This window comes from Haplochromis burtoni, unplaced genomic scaffold (assembly GCF_018398535.1).
Source record: "Haplochromis burtoni strain Fernald_Lab_line unplaced genomic scaffold, NCSU_Asbu1 Contig_2, whole genome shotgun sequence".
NCBI classification, from domain to species: domain Eukaryota; kingdom Metazoa; phylum Chordata; class Actinopteri; order Cichliformes; family Cichlidae; genus Haplochromis; species Haplochromis burtoni.
Window position 1 is genome coordinate 2,640,418 of NW_024582363.1, and position 13,069 is coordinate 2,653,486.

The following is a 13,069-nucleotide window of genomic DNA, read 5'->3' on the forward strand; positions in this document are numbered from 1 at the left end:
GCGTGGGGGTTGGGGGGCGGGGACAGTCCCGTTGAACGGAGCGGCTGGACGGACAGACATCTTCACCCTGTACAAGCATACAGCAAAAGAAAAAGAAGAGAAAGAGCTGAAGAAACTTATCCAGGTCGGTTTAATTCGATTTTTTAATCCTCTCATTTTGACCCACAGAATAATCAAAAGAAGAGCGATAATTAAAGTTTGAATGATTCTCCAGATTTCAGGTTTTAGCAGTTTATGCGTCCCAGGACGTGACAGAGTTCTCAGCTGTAAGAACGCGTCATATTTGCTAGGTTATTTTTTGTTTGTGAGGTGATGATATCTGAGGGGAAACGAGGACCATGTTGCTGAGGTGTTTCTGTTGTGTTTGTAGCGACTCTGCGTCGACGCATGTGCTGAATTGTTTGAACTTTTGGCTGTTTCCTGTTTTCTGTCACAGGGGAAGAGTGGTTGTTTTATGTAAGGATTAAACAACAGGATAACACAGACTGTGTAATCTTGTTTTTCATGTTTCTGAAAGCTTGTAGGTGTAGTTGGCCATTGAACAGAAAAGCCGTGTGCAGGTTCAGGACCTTGGACAGCTCCCGAGTCTGAAACACGCTGAAAAACACTTTACGCACAAAGCGAAACGTTTGTTCTCAAAGTGTTCCCCCCAAAAATGAAAATCTGAAGTTAATCTATTCGTGAAACGAGGCAAACTGAAGCAGTAAGTCGTGAAAAATACCTGAATGTAGTTTCTGCGCTCTGGAAACAAGTGAGACAGCATTCGTTATCACACTTATTGTTTTTATAAAATGGCCAGGCTGTTTGTGGTTCAGATCTGTTTTAATCCAGAGGTCTGACTTTTCACCTTTCCTTCACTTCCTTTTTCCAGAGGACCGTACAGACACAGTGAACAGGGAGCCGTTAATGGTAACAGATCATTTTCATGAGGGAAAGATGGATGTTCGGTTAGAGCGTCATGTGCAAGAAAAACAGAAGCAGAAAAAAAAGAGCAGAGGTCAGCATATAAGTATTTGAAATAATTATTTTAAGATACTAGTTTTTAAGGCCCTGTCTAAGAAAACGTGTACAATAGTCGCTCCTATGACTGAAGCTGCGCAGTTGCGACATTAAGGTTGAATTCAGTTATGAATCTTGCTTATGAATTAAAATTCAAGTTAAAGTAGAAACTGCTCCAGTCTTTCTCCCTTTCCTGCATGTGCACCTGTGTTAATGTCAGAGAGGACAAAGAGCTCAGGCCGACTCTTAAGCAGATCAACGTGTGTGTGTGTGTGTGTGTGTTGTCTTTTTTTGGCAGCCTGGTGTTGTTTGTAACTCGATGTAAACAGGTGGATATTTCAATTAGGGCAGGAAATGACTGCAGCACACCCAACATGGACTAATTGAAACATATCCAACTTCCAGTCAATTCTATGTCCTATGTTGTATTTTGGTTTTGCTGCTGCTTTAAATTATGGAGTGCAAATGCATCCATCATGTAAAAAAAATTATCAATCTCAGCTGCAACAGGTGAACTTTACTTCTAACAATTTGTTAAATTTAATTAATAATGTTTTCCTAGGACTTCCTGTGTTTTCTTGTCTATTTTTTCCTCCCTCACTTCCTGTTTTACTTTGATAATATGTTTTCTCGTGTCTCTGGTTGCTTTGCTTCACTTGCTTCACTTTCTCTCTTTATGGTCTGCTCCTGTAGGATTCCTGGTTTATTTTCTGGAGTTATTCTGCTGAGTTTTGGTTTTTCCTTGTACTGGATTATTGTTGGACTTATTCTGCTCTTCTTCAGTTTATTAAACTTACTTTTGTTTTGTTTTTTTCACCTTAAGAAATCTTAAATGTGTCCTACAGTTGTGTCCTGATTTTGCTGAAAGCTGGTTGCAGCTGTTTGCTTGGACATTTTCTCTGTTTTCCTGGAGCCGAAATGTTATGATTAACATGAACCCAGGGTGCTCAAATAATCAGCTTCCTGGTGAGAAAGTGCTTCCTGCTTTCATTAGCACATACCTGCCCCCCACCATGATCAATCCCCCATCCTCCCCCACAGCACCTATCACTCACCACTCTGTCACCCTGCCCACAAAGAGGTGAGAAATTACCACCAGTCTCCCGCTACATCTGTCAAACACGCACACATGCCACAAACAGCGTAGCAAACTTTTCCTCTCCTTCCTCTTCATTCGATACTTAAATGTACTCCCCTTGCTATTTATTCATGCAGCCTTCCTGTTAAATTTCAGTGCAATCGTCTGTGAAATTGCCACATGACAGACAAACCCGAGTGATTATGCGCCCAGATCACAATCTCACTTATTAACTTTGAGCAATAAAATGAGTGCGGGGATCTTTTTCTGGCAATGACTGCCCTTTTTTATTTTACCCTGTGAGGTTTTTATAAACACATGCACTCTTTAAACTAGTTTGGGCGGCACATCAATTATCAATCTAGGGCTGAGAGGGGCAGATGTTTTAAGAAGCCCTCCAGTATATTTTAGTTGCACCCACAGAGTTAATTTTTAAAGCTGAGTCAGTCAGAATGAGTGCTGCTTACAGAGTTTAGCTTTAACAGGGTGAGTTTTTATCAGTTTAAGTTCTTTTCACCATACAAAACAATATACAGATGAAATAGACTGATATACACTCACCAGTTTGTTGGGGACACCTGTTCAACTGCCCTCATCAAATCCGATAATCACGCTTTACTGGGTGAAAATCCCAGTGCTCAAAGGAGAATAGGAAGATGATTTTGAGATGACAGGAAGACAACCGTAACTCAAATATCCACTCATTATAACTAAGGTAGGCGCATCTACGGACACAAAATAACAACAAACACAAAGCAAACAAGCAAAAAATTGGTCTTGGCAAATGTAAATGCAGAATTTCAAAATCTGTGCACTTCTAATTTTAAAGAATCCAGCAGCAGTAGCACCAACAAAGAGCAATTAATGGTTTAGAACTTGAAATGCTAAATGCGGAACACGAGATTTCATATCTAAAGATTATTGCACATTTCTTTAACACTTTGTTTCATGTCTGGCCAACTTAATGTAACTTAAAGGCACCTTTGTCTTTTACCTCCAATCAAGTATGTTCGATGAAATGGGTGGATCTGTTTCAGTAAAAAAAACACGTCTTTTCACAAGTAAATATGGATGTAAAAATGTTAAAATACATATTAAAACTCTTACATTTTTGCAAATATCTACATAAGAGATGCAGTTTATGCATGTGTTAGACATCAAGGATAGACAAAGAAATACTTAATGTTGTTTGTTCTGTATTTTGATCCTGGTGCTTCATCAAATTATCATTTATAAAACATTCAAAATGGTGATACGATCCTTCTTATCGATCACAATGGCGTTATCGAGTTGCAGTAACTTGATTCCTTTGATGGCTTCAGTTTTACCCTTACAGCAAGGTTAAAGTCGGTGCAACACCAAAAGTACAAATCCTTTTGCAAAGAAGCCGCGATTATCTTTTATGGACGTTTATGTTTTTGTTGTTAGCACAAGCATGTGATAACTCTAATCCTGTTGTCCACGCAGGAGGAGAACCATGCTGTTTTTACATCCTTTTCCCCCATTTGTCACACGTACAAACAGAAGAGTGTGTTTTTACCTAATATATACAGCTCTATATGTGCCTGTCAACAATCTGCATGTCTAAATGAGTGCGCACAGAGACGTATACTGACAGGTGTCCATTTGAATGTATACATGTAGAGAAGAAATGGAGGAGAGGAGATTGTGTGCGCGTGTGTGTGTGCTCTAGGTTTTGTGTGTGTTTGTGAGAGCAGAAGTGAGAGAGAGGCTGTGAATGTCAAAGTGAAAGAAAAACATGCAAAAGAGAGGAAGAGTGGTCTGTGTGTTATGTAAGTGTGTGTGTGTGTTCTGTAGGCCTGCAGATTAATCCAGTGGGTTTTATCCTCAGTGAATGGGACAGTGGGGCTTTGCAGTGATTATCCCTGGAGGCCACAGATGATTGCTTTGAATTTCTTGCATGTCCGACACTGCCACGTTTGCCTGCCTGCGCATTGTTCTGTCTGCCGACTTTATTGGCAATACTGTGACGCTCCGTAAAAGTTAAAAGGCCATAAAATTGGAGAGCGTGGTAGATGCTTTATATATTATTCTTAATATGTGGAAGGTTTTAGTGGAATAATGTGTCTTTAATTGTGCAAAGTATTTTACCTGGCTGTGTTAATGTAAAGTTTAATGTGTACTTTCTTTCTGACCAGCTACTCCGCCTCCTCATGTCTGTCTTTCCATAAGTCTGCTTCTCTGTTAATCTGAACCGCAGCTTTCTGCCTGTCTGTCTCTACTTTGGATTATATAACGAGGAAATATCAGAATTGCAATCTGCTCCATCATCCCTGCTCAGCTGAGACAAAAATGGCTGAATGCTGGGAAGCTGCCCCCTCCATATGTTTTGGCTTTCCTAAAGGTGTCAAAATCAGGGCCTGGCATCTTAAAAGGTGCATTTTTGTATGCTTGTTGCCAGGTGGTCGACCATTTGCCTCTTATGTCATTGATGTTTGGCTGGGAAGTCATCACGTTACAGTACAGTTTATCTAGAAATATATAAATCCCTTTGATTTTGAAGCATAAATGGAAAATCTAAGAAATGAAGCCATTTTGGTGGCTTTTTAAAAAAATAACAAGTCTTAATATTTTCCTATGCTTTTCCTCAATGATTTTCCACGGCAGATTTCTCTCTGTGTGTCTATCCTGCCTCTCCACAGGGAATGTGTTAATTCGTTATAGCCATATTGTCACTGCGGGCGTTGCTTTGGGCAGGACACCAGCTTGTTCCATTCACACTCCACCACTATGGTCAACCTGGATGGTTGTCAGGAGGCTTGATTATAAAGCTGTTCTCTCAGTAACTGACATTCATCCTGCTTTTTTGAGTCCTTTTAATTTAAAAGTCATAATTTCTTTAATTTTTAGAAGCCTTGCTTTGGGCCACCTTGACATTACATCTACAGGAGCTTTTGTAAGCCCCGATCTTAAATTCTCATTTCTTGGAGGACTTTCCAGTGAATTTTCCAGTGTCTCCTAACTTTTCCCACCAAGTTAGAAGCACAGAACTGTTCAAAATATCTTGTTAAGCTGAAACATTAAGATTTCTATTCACTGGAACTAAGGAGCCAAGGCGAGCCCCCCAAATGCAACCCCAAACCATTATCCCTCCTCCACCAAACGTCACAGCTGGGACAGTGAAGTCATGAAGGTAACATTTCTAGCTTTTGTCAAACCAAGACTCATCCATCAAACTGCCACGTAGAGGGGTGTTATTTATCAGTATGCAGAATGTGTTTCCACTGCTCCAGAGTGGGTGTGTTTTACACCACTATGAATTCAATAATTCTGCAGATATCTGGCCAGCAGACCATTGGACTGGTACTTATACTGTAAGTAAGTAAGTAAGTAAAGTTTATTTATTAAGCGCTTTTCATAGACAGGTAGTCTTTCTACTCAATTTGAGCACTAAAGCGCTTTCTACTATAAGTAGTACTACAGCGCTTTTGTTTATGCCTAAGGACTTTGACTAATATCTACATCTACACTCACACTCAAATAGTCAAGGCACTTGTATTCACCCCTCTGCAGAAATTAACTATAGAGATCCAAACTCTTTTTGTAGCAGGTTGTAAACATGCTTATTTCTGCAGTAAGGTTGCATATTTTACCAAAGGAGTCTATGGTTTTACTCACATTTGGAGACAGCCTCGAGCAACCAGCAGAGGAACTCTTTTGGCTTTGTTTTTCAGCCCCAGAGGTTGCTGCTGCCGCTGCTGCTCGGTCTGTGCATTTGTGCATGTTTTGATGTTGGCCCATGTATGCAGCAGCAGCAGTCAGGCGTAAACGGGTGGGTGAACTGTCTGAATGGTTTAGCCCTGAGGCTCTCATCATGCTCTCTGTCCAGGTCACATCTTGGCACGTGTATTTATTGTTTATAGGTCAACATGGTGGTACAGTGTTTATGCAGGAGTGGTTTTTATGACTGGAATTCTGCAATTTTTTTTGTTGTTGTCTGTACCGATATAACAGACACATTGTTTCTGCATAAGCTTCAAATTATCCAACAGATCAGTTCGGGTCAGGTGATACTGTAAAAATCCTGATCCTTCACTATCGTGTGGATTTATCTGATGTAATACAAAGGTTGTCTGAGAATGGATAATGTAATAAATCAAGTGTCAGTGGCCACTTTAGCTCCTGAGTCACTACAGTTACTTTTAGCTTTGCCCAGCCAAGAGAAAATCAACTTGAAAAGCCATTAGTACATACGGGGGATGGATGCAAGTGTATCTGAGCATGAGTGTGTTTGTGAGTGTGTGTGTGAAATGGAAAGGTATCAGCCTTTTCATCTTAACAGCAGTCTGTCTGACGCAAGATGGAAAAGTATCCTTGCAGGGTTACGCAGCTTTCCGTGCGTAGGATGGATGTTGATCTTGATAGACATTGAGATTTTATATTTAGTGATTAGTTTATTGATTTCTCTTTCCAATTTCCTGAATTTTTTTTAAAAACAAATAGGCCTGCACAGGATTTAGAACCCCTACAGTTTTATTATTCTTGAGTCCGAACACTGAAACCCACAAAACAGGAAACATGCAGTGTTTCTCAAACTGTGAACCCCACTAGTACTGCGCTGAGCAACAGCAGACGAGATGTAAAACTAGATCTTTGTTAAAAATGTATTTTTTTTAAATGAGACAAGCTTTTTGGGATTCTTATATTGGGCATGTGAGAAAAAAACCTTTAAAAACCACTGATTTATTGAACTACAGAGGAAGCGGGGCAAGTAGTTTGCCTCTGGGATCTGTAACAGACACGAAAGGTGCAGGTGGAAAATCTGGAGAAGAGAGTTGAGGGCATCAGAGGTCACAACAAGAACTGCAAGCCTAGAGAGGAGCTTAATCCCTAAACACTGTCCAGGGTTGAAGAGCTGGGGTTCATATACTGCCCGTTGGTGATCAGTTGATGCATGTCAAGTATGTGAACAAAGGAACTGGCAGGAACTGGAGAGAAGTCACATCTCAGGAATGCACACAAAATAAGTCAGCTATATGAAGAGGGAGAGAAACCTCCACTGCATGGATTCTGATGTCACGGCTTTGCAATGCACAACAATAAAAACGTTATTAACTAATGTTTTATTGACTAGAAAATAGCTCACCTGCATATGTAAACAGTATTTATTTACTTTACCTCCAGGATCTTTCAGGTCAAGGATGACTTGGCATAATGTAGTCAAAGAATTTCACACATTATAAAAACTAAATGATATAACACATTCACTGCCAATGCCTATCATTAAAGCATATACATTATAATGTTGTTTGCTGCAAAGACATACCTGCATTTGAGTTTCAGCAGGTAAGAGGTGTAAACCAGCAAAGTGGCAGTCAGGAGATGAACTTTTCAGTCCCTCCTTCGTTAGGTTTGTTTGGCTTAAAATCAAAAGTAGTATTTACACGAGTGTTTCTGCATCTTTTGTTTCTTATCCAGATGTTCACATGGGGGTAGCACATATGATGTGTCAGCAGGTTAGGATTGGAAAAGAGTGCAAAAGCACCTGTAAACACACAGTATCTGTGTGTAGCACACTGCTGTTGCATTATTGACCTGGCTCCATCCAATAAATAATGAAACATAGTTATGCTTTGAAGTGGTGGATGTTGCTTCGTCCCACCCTTAACACACAAACGCAGCAGTATCTGCTCCACTGCTGCTCGCCTTCTTGTCCTTGGTCCTGTTCATCACATGTGGGGTTTTTTTTTTTCAGTTTCTTGGGTTCTCGGTCTAGAGAAGTGTTAACCTTCTCCCACACATTTTCTTTTGTGTGATGTGTTTCTGCAAATTATTATTTGGACAGAAAATGACAAGGAAAAACTGGTCGCATGCCTGTTTTATAAAAACTGACTTTTGTCAGTGTTATGAAGCTTTTTGTTGCAGTCTCATTTATCTACTGCTGTGCAGAAGCTCCAGAGGCACTGAAGTGAAACAATACAAAAAGTCAGGTTTGGTTCAAATAGAGGAGGGAGTGAGTGAACAGGAGGGTGTTAAATGTCATCCCAATAGAGATTTGTTTTCTGCCTTTATTCATAATTACTAATATCACCTCTGGTACCCTCAGCGCTTCTGGTGCACTACCAGAGATTTCTGCAGTAATGAGAACAAAAGGTGTGAGAAATCTTTTCTTGCTGGGTGGAACTGCAACCTTTCCACAAACCCAGTGACTCCACAGTCTTCATTTCAGTGCCATTAAGTTCTGCACATCCAGATTTCATTGCAATTATGAAAAGAAAGGAAGATTATAGGAACAGAAGTGCTCATTTTCACTAGCAACCCAAGTAACCTGAAAAATCCCCCATATGAAAGAGAAGGAAAAGTGCAGCAGCTATCCTAAAAATACAATAAATAAACATATAAATCTCAGGTTTAGGTTAGTGCTTCTATAAGCCTGTGAGAAACATACAGCCAACAAACTGATGGACTGACCTCGTTTCTCTTGACTCTCAGATTCAGTGCTGCCACGGTGTCCTGATGTCCTATTTTCTTCACAAACATTGTTTATCTCCAATGAACATGGCACTTGATTGATGGCGGTGTACTCGGTCTAACGGAGGCCGTTTGTCACAACAGACTGACAGTCTGCTGGATGCTAAACATGAGCCTCTTCACTTTTTAAATCCTGATTCTGTCCTGTGTTAATGTTGCATAGAGTGTAACTGTGCACTTATGGTTGTATCTAAATTTATTTTGTTCCTTTACTGCAGACGAGTGCTAACATCTTCTAAAAAGTTTCTTTGCGGTTATATGTTGGTGTTTGTTAGATGTGACTCAGTTATTGTTTGTTTGGAAGCCTTTGATGTGAAGCTACGATATGATATGAAACAAGCCAGCACATGATGATTTTTGTTGCTGTGTGATGAGCATGGTGAGTGACGAATCAGTGTTAAGCTGACCTCAGCATTTTTCATTTCCTCCAGTGACATGTTGATATGATCCCCCGACTCACATGCCAGTGGATCATGTCAGCAAACTTGGGTGCAACTTGGGGGATGCTAACCGTGCTTGGTCACTGTGTGAGGTTTTTCTTTGTAGCAACAATTTTAGTTCAGCTTTGGTAATATATATTAAATCTGACCATTTAGACAGATACGTTAGCTATCAGGGTTGGTTGAGTTCATTATTTTTATTTTATTTATGTTACTCATGTGTGATTGGGGAACTGCTGTCGCCCATGTATCATCCCCAGAGAGTATAAAACATGGACGTAGCTTCTGAGTCTGAAAAATGAAGCCAAATGAGAACTTTCCTTCTCTCTGATGTTCAAAAAGACTTCTCGTTCTATAGAAGTTTAGGTGGAATGGGCCTCAGCTTTAACCTTTGAAAACATTTTCTCATGAGTTTCTGGACTCAGTTGCTTATTTCAAGTGATACGAAGAAGTATAAAGTCAATTTTGTCAATTTTGGTCATTCTAAGAGTCAGAAAGGAGTATTATCCTCCTTTAAGCCTGTGGCTTTAAAGTTAGACCACACCTCATTTGTCACAAAGAAGGAATTTCAAAACACAACATTGGTGAAAATGAAAATACTAATTTAAGCTTTATAACGGTGTCAAAGCAACGGTTGATGTGATGCTGCCTACATCCTACATTTATACTGTCTATAGTTTGAAGACAACAAATGCTCAAGCACGCTAGCATCAGTGAAAACTTTCCTGCACCTCTGTGCACGCCAGTGTGTTCTGTATATCAGGCATATTGTACAGCAACTGAGAGAACAGCCTTAAATCTGAGTGTTACAGCTCATGAACGAAGGCTTATTTGCTCTGCCTCACCTGCGCACACCTCAGCAAATATATAAATAATCACTGGTGTGTGTCTTAAGTGCCTGTTGTAATTTGTTCCAGCAACATTTTGTGTTTTAATATCAGCAAGATATGAAAATGTGCTCCACTTTACTCCAGAGGAGATGATTTGAAGATGATTCACGCACACCGTGTGAGAAACACATTATATTAAAACAATAACTCACTGAAAACATATGATTCATCATGTGAATGGACTTCAGTTTGCTAGTCATATCTCTCTGAGTTTTTATTAGATGAAAATGTTTATTTTTCCAAAGTAAATACATTTTATTTTTCATAGAGGTAGATGCTTTTAAAGCGGGGTTTTCAAAGTGGGTTTTGTGTTTGTGTCCTTTAACTGTTTTTCTTTGTCCATCCATCCATTCGCTTCCGCTTATCCTTTTCAGGGTCGCGGGGGGCGCTGGAGCCTATCCCAGCTGTCATAGGGCGAGAGGCAGGGTACACCCTGGACAGGTCGCCAGTCTGTCGCAGGGCCAACACACAGGGACAGACAACCATTCGCACTCACATTCACACCTAGTGACAATTTGGATTATCCAATTAACCTATCCCCACAAGCTGCATGTCTTTGGACGGTGGGAGGAAGCCGGAGTACCCGGAGGGAACCCACGCAAACACGGGGAGAACATGCAAACTCCACACAGAAAGACCCCGGCCTGATGTTGGAATTGAACTCAGGACCTTCTTGCTGTGCGGCAACAGTGCTAACCACCGTGCCACCGTGTTTTTCTTTGTTTTTGACTAAAATAATTTGTCGCTAGATTTTTCCACAACTGGAGCTCCATAGTGGCGTGTTAATCGTGACAGTCCTAATCCATTCTCCTTCTGGAGCTTTGTTGCTGCTCTTTTCTTTGGACCATCTGCATATTTATAATGAAAAATGTGAAATGTCTGATTCTGAAACACAACTTCAACACTCTCTCTCATCGAGGTCAAGTCCTTGTTATTTTCAAACCTTCTCTCATCCTGTTTCCACATCTACCTTCAACAGCTTTCAGGATTAATGCTATTAATATTATCAATCAATTATTCATCAGTGACCTTTCAGTGTCTTCAGGGAACTTTATGTTCACCCATTACATTTAGTTTTGATGCTCATTCTGCTAAAGATCCCGTCCTTTTTCCTGTGTAGTAAATTATACCAAATGTTCAGGTATTATATCATTCAGCTACAGATAAGACGGTAAATACTATAAAGTTTTTATAAAATATGCTTCCTCTTTCCTGGACAAACACTGTAAACATCCAGAGGGCGTTGAAAGAAGAGGAAGCAAAACAAAGAAAGCTACCGGCAAACTGAGAGGCGAGTGTGTGTGTGTGTGAGAGAGAGAGAGCAGAGAGAACAGTGGAGACTAAATCCTCTTTTCCCCCTGACTGTAATCTCTCCATGGGCTGAGCCTGGCAGTTCAGGCCTTACAGCAGCTGTCAGTCAAGACGAGTGACAGGCAGCAAGGCCGTAGGTTGGGAGGGGGGATGGGAATGACCGGAACGTGTGTTATGACAACTGTAGGTGTGTGTATGTGTGTCTTTGAAATACAGTAGGCGTGTTAAAGAGCAAGCGACTGTCATAGAGGGAGGGTCATTTTTCATGCTACAATTAAAAAATTCTTTCTAAATGTGGGTTACTGTCAAATAAACAAAACATTTAGCATGTCCGATTAGTTTTTGCTCTTTGACACTGGATTTCGTTTCTGGTTGAAGAATCATGCCTACTCTGTGAAGGCAGGTTTATTCTCCTATCCATGCTATGTACTTGCATTAGTCCTGTACAAAATTAAAATCACCTGGCTAATTCTGGTCCCCCTTGTCCCAGTAAAACTGGTCAGAAACACTGGACCTTTGTCTCAATGTATCTGCCACCACAGGCTTATATACTTTAAGTCATACTTGTTATGGAATTGGGCGTTTATCCTGTCATCTGGCATGGTAATAGACGCTTAAAAAGTTTTAATGCAAATTCTTTTAGTGTTCTGGCAAAAAAAAAGAAGAGAAAGAAAGCTGCTATCGTTTAATCTTAGCATATTCCCAAGCACATAATTACTATTTCATGCTTTCCAAACATGTTCTTGAAGCTGTTTCACCAACATCCATTATTGATTTTTCTTTTTTTTTTTACAGTTGAGTGCTGCTCCTTACTTTCTTGTAATGATTATGAAACCGTATTTATCAACAGCACGAACAGCTCAAGCAGTGAATTCAAAACAATCTCAGTTCCACATTTTTAAAAATTCCAAAATGAAAACAAAAGGACCTAAAGAATTTTGCATAATTTTTGCACGCTGCCGATGATCTCTGACTTGTCGCAGCAGATGGCTGGATGCTTGCTCGTGGTTGGTCGTTTGATTGTTGATCTGGTTTTACCACATATTGTTGACACGGCCCCATCTGACAACAGAGGCTCTCTGCAGGTTTATGGGTAGCCCGTTGCTGCCCACGAATGTCAATGTTCTGCCACCGCTAAACAACAATTTCCCCTTTTAGACTAAACACTGACTGTGTCCCTATTCTGTAGCCACAGCACTGTGCAATGTACACATAAGTGCTGAGCGTCTGTTACTCTTTGGAGTCGGTGTGTACATCTCTGTTGACTGGGTGAATGTTTTCACACTATTGATGCTGAAGTGACTGGCTGCAAGTCTCAATAGATGCTGGTGATGTGATTCTACAAATTCATATCTCACGCTAGTCTGTGAATGGCGACTTGTTTTTGTATTGAGCACATACACAGGGGTGATAATGATGATGTTTAAGAAACTTCAAAAGTAGCTGGCTAGGTTTGCCATTTTTAAAAACGTCGCTATTGTGTGAACTAGAATGAACTAAACGATTGAGTGTTGCTGTCCTTTTGAGTCAGCAGCAAAAATACAAGTTGGTTTATTATTTTTCATATTTTATTTTTATAAAATGAGTAATAACTCACAATAAGATTTTATGGGAGCAGGTCATCTTCACCCATCGTGGGAAGTAGAAAAAAGCAAGGTTGGAAAAAAAAAGAAAAAAAAAAGAAAAAAAAAAAAGTCCAGCTCACCAGCGGCCTTTTGATTTAGAAAATGAATAGTTGTATGCTGGACATGCAATACACTGTTTATACTGTTTATTCACTTCAGTATCAAAAATACGATATGATTGAACTGTATTTAAATGAAAATGTACTTTAACATTAAAAATTAATGAACAAGATG

General features: G+C 40.0%; 1 protein-coding gene across 1 annotated transcript in view; it reads left to right on the forward strand.

The window, feature by feature from the left end:
* The window catches only part of LOC102311629 (synaptosomal-associated protein 25-B), a gene marked incomplete in the record, with an annotated part of 37,810 nt that continues 24,741 nt past the window's right edge, over positions 1–13,069 (forward strand). Inside the window, 1 exon segment of the mRNA XM_042218157.1 lies at positions 1–124.